At 36.4% G+C, this 7443-nt stretch overlaps 1 pseudogene; it reads right to left on the bottom strand.

Annotated features, from left to right (window-relative positions):
• Positions 1 to 6163: 6163 nt before the first annotated feature.
• LOC102898498 lies at positions 6164 to 6945 on the bottom strand (annotated as a pseudogene).
• Positions 6946 to 7443: the final 498 nt, after the last annotated feature.

Genomic DNA, 7443 nt, shown 5'->3' with positions numbered 1-7443 from the left:
ATCTTGCCTCTTCCCTACATTACAGATGTTATTAGCCGGGACTGTGCAGGGTCAGGGGCCAGCTTAGGATGGTTCCCCAGAGAGCTGTTAGCCTTTGTTCTGCAGGAGCCCAGAGGGCTTGGGGTTGCTGGAGCCCATCAATGTAACACATGTCCAGATCTGTAGAGAATTTTTACAAGAGTTTATTTGAGCCAAACTGATGACAATTGCTGGGAAGCAAGATCTCAAATGCTCCAGAGACTGACTATCTTGCAGTTTCTTTTATGCATTTGAAATTAAGAAGAGGAGGTAAGGAAGATGACACGAGGAGATGGGAGAAAGCAAGCTGAAGATTGGATTACAGAATAGTTAACAAGATTATGTGCTCTTTCGAGGATGGTTTTGCTTATTTCAAAGGTTTGTTAACCTAACAGGAACAAAGGAAAAGGGCTTGCTTAAGGCAAAGACAACCTTTCATGAAGGTCTGTACTTGAGGCATGACTACCTATCATGACTGCTCAGTTAGGAATTTATAATCAGATCACTCTGTGGGGTTACTTTTGATTAGATTTATTACAGCTTCCCTTTTTCCTTCATAAGCCACACAAAGGAGATTTCTCAGAAGGAACACTGGTTGTAGAGAAAGCAGCCACTGTCAGAAATGCAGCAAAGTGAAGAGAAAATGGAAGGACTAATGACCTTGATCTCTATCCTCCTGCCCTCCAGATGCCTGCTCCCACTAACCCAACTGGAAGCCAGAGAATGAGGAATCTACATGATGAAATCTGTGTTTAGCTGTCTGGGGGCAGGAAGCAGGATAGAGAAAGATGGATGGCACAGGGAGGATAAAGTGAATAACCGGAACACGAACCCTTGAAATCTCTTTCCAAAGTGCTCATTTTTTCACTACTAGTCCTAGAGGGGTGGGAACCCCTTTCCCAGTGCTATGCCCTGTGGCTTTTCACCTCTGCACTGTGAGCCCTAGGGCCTCACATGAGGAGAGGAGACTAGAGTAAAGAAGTGTTAGTCCTGCATGCCTGCACTGGGAGCCTCCTCCCTGCTTCCCCTAAGTAACGAGCTTGAAGGGACATCCATGAACTTGGTCTTGCCTTGGCCACCTTGGCATGTATCTCTTAGGACCCTTCAGTTGCAAGTAAGGAAACAGCTGAGGAAATAACTGTAAACAGAAAGAACATTGATTGTCTTACTTGATAAGAAGTTGAGAGCTAGGGCTTCTAGGCTGGCTTTACAGCTCAACCCTGTTCTCACTGAGTGGTTTCTCCCCATTTCCCTCTCCCCCAGGCCTTAGCAACCACCAGTCTGTGCTCTGTCTCTATGGGTTTGCCTATTGTGGATATTTTATATAAAAGAAAACCTACAATATGTGACCTTTTGTGTCTGGTTTCTTTCACTTAGCATAATGTTTTTGAGGGTCAACCTGTTGGCATCAGAAACATTCAAATCTACAGAGAATGTTAGTGAGTTTATTTGAGCCAAACTGACAACAATTGCTAGGAAACAAAATCTCAATGGATTGAGAAAATGCTCCAAGGATGGCAGTTTTGCAGCTTATTTTATACATTAAAATCAAAAGAGAAGACGTAGATTAGGGAGGGGGGAGAAAGCAAAATGGGGAAATCTGCAGGATTGGAAAAAAATTAAATTGGAGAGAGACATACACTTCTTTTACATTGGTGGATGGAGTGTTAATAATTAACCTTTACAGCACATAGATACGATATGCAAGGGACAAGATAACAATGAGGGGTTCTGTGGTCTCTGTTCTGCTGTATTGGGCTGTGCCCTGAGGGGTCTGGAAAAAGGGATTACTCTGACATTCCAAGGATATGTTATCTTAGATGCAAAAAGACAATAGATGGGCTCAATTAAGGTAACCATTGACCTTTACAAAGAGAGCTATAGGCCCAGGATATTATTACCCTTCCTGACCTGCTTTTATTTAGAAATTTTTATGTTCAGACCATCCTATGTAGTTACTTTCAGTGTGTGGTTTGTAGGACCCAACATGCTACCTTTCCCTGAGCTTGTCAGGTTTAGTATGTGGCCCCTTTTTTTTGTCCACAATCCTGTTCTAGCATGTGTCAGTATTTTATTCCTTTGCTATGGCCATGGTATAATAAACAATTTGGCCTTTGTCCCAGGGGATGAGCCTCTAAAACCATTGGGATTTCCTGAGTGATAAGAGAGTCTTTGTTATTTGAAGGCAATGACTCATATTCTTAGACAACTTCAGGACCAGGCTGTTCACCAGAAAGCCACCCACATGTTAGAGATTTGAGATTTTCATCCCTAGATGAGAGAGGGGCTGGAAATTGAGTCAATCATGTGGTCATTGATTCAATCAACTACGCCTACAAATGAAGCCCCATAAAAACGCTGGGCACTAAGGCTCAGTGGGGCTTCTGCTTGGTGAACACATGGATGCAGCAGGAGGGTGACACACTCTCATTTTGTGAGAAGAGGGTGTGGGAGTTGTGTCTTATCTCCCAGACTCTCCTGTGCCTCTCTTCATTGGGCTGGTCATTCTGATCTGTATCCTTTATAATGAAACAATAGTCATAAGTATAGTGCTTTCCTGAGTTCTGTGAATTATTCTAGTGAATTATGGAAATTGATGTGACACAGGAATGGCCTGAATTTATAGCCAGCCAATCAGAAATGTGGGTGGCCTTGGAACCCTCTGAGATTTTCAGCTTGTATGTGAAGTGAGGGCAGTCCTGTAGACAATACCTTTAGCCTGTGGAGTATGATGCTAACTCCAGGTGCTTAGTGTCAGACCTGAGTTGCAGTACACCCAGTTCAGTTTTTACCAGATTAATGGCTGACATTCTATTGTATTTATATCACAATTTGTTTTTCTACCCATCCTTTGATATACATTTGGACTGCTTACAACTTTTGGCTATTGTTAACAGTGCTACTATGAATATGTTTTTATTTAAGTATCTGTTTTCAGTTCTTTAGGTCTATAACTAGAAGTAGAATTGCTGGGTCATATAGTCTAATTATATATGTTTATATGTTCATATATATATTCTACGCTTACTTTAAAGAATTTTTATTTTTCAGTTAGAGTTGACATTCAATATTATTTTATATTAGTTTCAGGTGTATAGCATAATGGTTAGACATTTATATAATTTACAAAGTGATCCCTCTGATTAGTCTAGTACCTGCCTTATTATAATGTTATTGACTATATTCCCTATGCTGTACTTCACATCCCCATGACTATTTTGTAAGTGCCAATTTGTACCTCTTAATCTCTTTACCTTTTCCGCCCAGCCCCCCAACTCCCATTCCATCTGGCAATTCCATTGTGCTCTTATCTATAAGTTTGTTTTCATTTTGTTTATTTGTTTAGATTTCACATATAAATGAGATCATATGGTATTTGTCTTTTTCTCTCTGACTTATTTTGCTTAGCATAATATCTTCCAAGTCCATTCATGTCATTGCAAATGTTAAGATTTCATTTTTTTTTTAATGGCTGAGGAATATTCCATTTTCTATATGTACTATATCATTTTTATCTATTCTTCTATTGATGGGCACTTAGGTTGCTTCCATATCTTGGCTATTGTAAAAAACTGCAATAAACATAGGAGTACATATATTTTTTGAATTAGTATTTTGGTATTCTTTGGATAAATATCTAGAAATGCAATTGCTGGGTCATAAGTTAGTTCTATTTTTACTTTTTTGAGGAAACTCCATACTGTTTCTCATAGTGGCTGTGCCAATTTTAATCCCACCAACAGTGCATGAGAGTTCCCTTCCCTTTTCTCCACATCCTCATCAACACTTGTTGTTTTTGATTTATGGATGATAGCCATTCTGACAGGTGATAGCTCATTGTGTTTTAATCTGCATTTCTCTGATAATTAGTGGCATCGAACATCTTTTCATATATCTATTGGCCATCTGTATGTTCTCTTTGGAAAAATGTCTATTCAGGTCCTCTGCCTATTTTTTAATTGGATTGTTTGTTTTTTTGGTATTGAGTTGTATGAGTTCTTTATAAATTTTGGATATTAACCCCTTATTGAATGTATCATAGGCAAATATCTTCTCCCATTCAGTAGGCCATCTTTTCATTTTGTTGATGGTTTCTTTTGTTGTACAAAAACTTTTCAGTTCTGTGTAGTCCCATTTATTTATTTTTCTTTTGTTTCCCTTGCCTGAGAAGATATATCAGAAAAAAATATTACCAAGAGCAATGTTAGAGAGTTTATTGCCTATGTTTTCTTTTAGAAGTTTTATGGTTTTAGGTCTTACATTTAAGTCTTTAATCCATTTTGAATTTACTCTTGTATATGGTGTAAGAAGGTGGTCTAATTTCTTCCGTTTTTTCAACACCATTTATTGAGAAGACTATCTTTACCCAAATGTATATTCTTGGCTCCTTTGTCACAGCTTGGGAGCCTTCCATCCTCTTGAATTTTTTGGAGTAGTTTGAAAAGGTAAATGTTAATTCTTTTTTGAATGTTTGGTAAAATTCCCTTTTGAAGCCACTCAGTCCAAGACTTTTATTTGTTGGGAGTTTTTTGGTTAGTGATTATATGTCATTAGTAGTAATTGGTCAGTTCAGATTTTCTGTTTCTTCTTGACTCAGTCTTGGAAGATAATATGTTTCTAGTAATTTATCTATTTCTTCCAAATTGTCAATTTGCTGGCATACAATTGCTCATAGTATTTTCTTATAATCCTTTTTATTTCTGTGGAATCAGTTGTCATTTCTCTTTCTTTTCTGATCTTATTTATTTGGGTCCTCTCTCTCTTTTTCTTTTCTTTCTTTTTTTAAAGAATAAAACAGATATATTTCTATTGGACTACCTGATACAAAGAATAGTGTGGTATGGATGAACAGTAGAAATGACAAATAATACAAATATATTTTATTTGAAATAAACAAAAGCTCTTACACAGTTTAATGGGTCATTTGGAAATAAACTCTTTCTTGACTGTATTACTGAGAAAAAGACAAAGCTAAAGCAAAAATAATCTTTTTTTTGACCTGTATATGGAGATAGGTAGAAAGATATTACTTGGTTTTTTAAAAACTGACCTTCCCTTAAGTCCTGGTCAAAGAAGTGTAAACAGTGTAAATGAATCCACCATTTCAGTTGTCATATATCTATATCACCTGTATATTCTGAGATCGCACACATACCAGTTAATATACCTGAGAAGGGTTGCTATATTACAGTTATATATGAGTTTTGCCCGGCAAGACTGAGGAAAAGTAAATTGGAACAAGTTTTACATCCTATTTAGAACAAATCACTAATATTTCCTTAAATAACAGGTTACAACAGAAAGATACTGCCTGGATGTTATCCTTTTCACTTTGGTTCATTTTTAGGTTTTATTTGTGATTTACATAGTTGTTTGATTCATTTGCTTATGGTATAATCCTGCCACAATGTAGTAAAGCACAGATATCTATTATTTCTTCAACATCTGTATTTTTCCAGTTTAATACTCCGCTACATTTCTCATATGTCAGCAGTTCTTGAATATTAAAAAAATAATAATAAATGGGTAAAACTGATAAAAATTAAGATGTTTATAATAACTATAATGGTACTAGATTGAAAAAAGACAATGAGGGAAGGAAAAAACCTTTTAAGTCTTTGGACTTAAAAACAACTTCACCAGAGAAGGTGGCTATAATGAAATTTCCAGAGAACTTCCTTTGCCCCACAAAAGGACCAAAAATTTGAAAAGTGCAGTTATATAATGCTACAAATGATCAAAGCAGTCAGAGAGAGAAGGATGAATGTGTCTTTCATTCCGCTACAGATGGTAGCATAGCGTTTAGCTGTTGGTGGATCAGTATAAACCATAGAAGTACCAGGTGTTTTGAAGGACAGATGTAGAAAAACACTGAACATATTACCTGTCTATATCAATAACAGGGCTTCATAGCTAGGAAAATTTTCTAAACAGTAAAATGACCCCAGGATAAATCTTTCTCTTCTTTATTAAATGTGGCAGAATTAAAAGAAAAAATTACAAGTAGATATAGTGAAAATGGAAAAAAAGTATTAAGACAATACTATAGGTTCAACAGTATTCCGTGAGGCTAGAAAACCTGTTAACTTTAAAAGCCCTAGCAAAGTATCACTCTTGTTTGTAAATCACTTATTTATCATATTTATCACAAGATCTTAAATGTGGTGTCTGACATTGCTTGATAGTTTTCACTAATTGCTGTCTGATACTCATTTTCTGCATGCACTACAATTTCAATAATCTCCTTGGCAGTTTGAAATTCATTCAAAACAGTTACAGAATCCTGTACATCTTTATGACTAACCAAATGAACATTGCTATCTTCATAATAGTGAACCTGAATCTTAAATGCTCCAACTACCTGGATTGTAGGTGGTGTGTTGGTGAACTTGTATTCTGGTCTCCAATGACCATTCCAGAGGTTTTTAGGCTGAAACGGGTGTCTTTCAGAACATGCAGTAATGTTCTTTTGTTCATCCATAGTTTAAGCATAAACAGAAGCTTTGGGAATAATGATCTTTCACATAGGCTCTTAAAGCATTATCACAGAATTCTCTCCAAGATGTCAGACCTCCATCTATTTCTTCTGGCTGGAGGTCACTTGCTTCTTTCCATAAGTGATCAAAACTAAAGGAAATTTTGTTTCTTGGATCTAAAAATCTGCTATTTACCCAGGTCACTGTGTTCTGTTATTAAGACCTGATCTTCATATCTTTCTATCTTCATGGACATGAACCAATACATGGGCGTGGACTGGGCAAACGCGTGTGCAGCCCCTTCCTTGAGGAAATTGTCATTATTAAGTAGTAGCTAAACATCATTGAACACTTTATTAAATTCCTCTGGAGGTGGGGGTGCAAGAATGATGAATTCAGCATCTATGCATACCTTCTCCTTACGCAACACTCAATCCTTGAAGTCAACCATCTGGGGCAGCACTCTTTTTTTCTTTATGAGTCTGGTTAAAATTTATCAATTTTGTTTATCTTTTAAAAGAACTAGCTTTTGGTTTCCTTGATCTTTTGTATTGTTTTCTTAGACTCTATTTTGTTTATTTCCTCTCTGTTCTTTATTATTTCTTTTCTTCTACTCCCTTTGGGCTTTGTTTGCTATTCTTTTTCTAATTCCTTTAAGTGTAAGGTTAGATTGTTTATTTGGGATATTTCTTGTTTCTTGAGGTAGGCCCGTATTGCTATGGGTTTTCCTCTTAGGAATGCTTTCTCTGTGTCCCACAGATTTTGGTTCATTTTGTTTTATTATCATTTGTCTCAAGATATCTTTTGATTTCCTCCTTGATCTCACAACTAACCCATTCATTGTTTATTAGCATTTTGTTTAACCACCATATAGTTGTGTATTTTTTAGTGGTTTTTTTTTTGTAATTGATTTCTAGTTTCATACTATTGGGTCAGAGAAGAAACTTGA

Source organism: Pteropus alecto, unplaced genomic scaffold (assembly GCF_000325575.1).
Source record: "Pteropus alecto unplaced genomic scaffold, ASM32557v1 scaffold124, whole genome shotgun sequence".
NCBI classification, from domain to species: Eukaryota; Metazoa; Chordata; class Mammalia; order Chiroptera; family Pteropodidae; genus Pteropus; species Pteropus alecto.
Note: the sequence above shows the minus strand (reverse complement) of the source record. Positions and strands in the feature narration are given on the sequence as shown.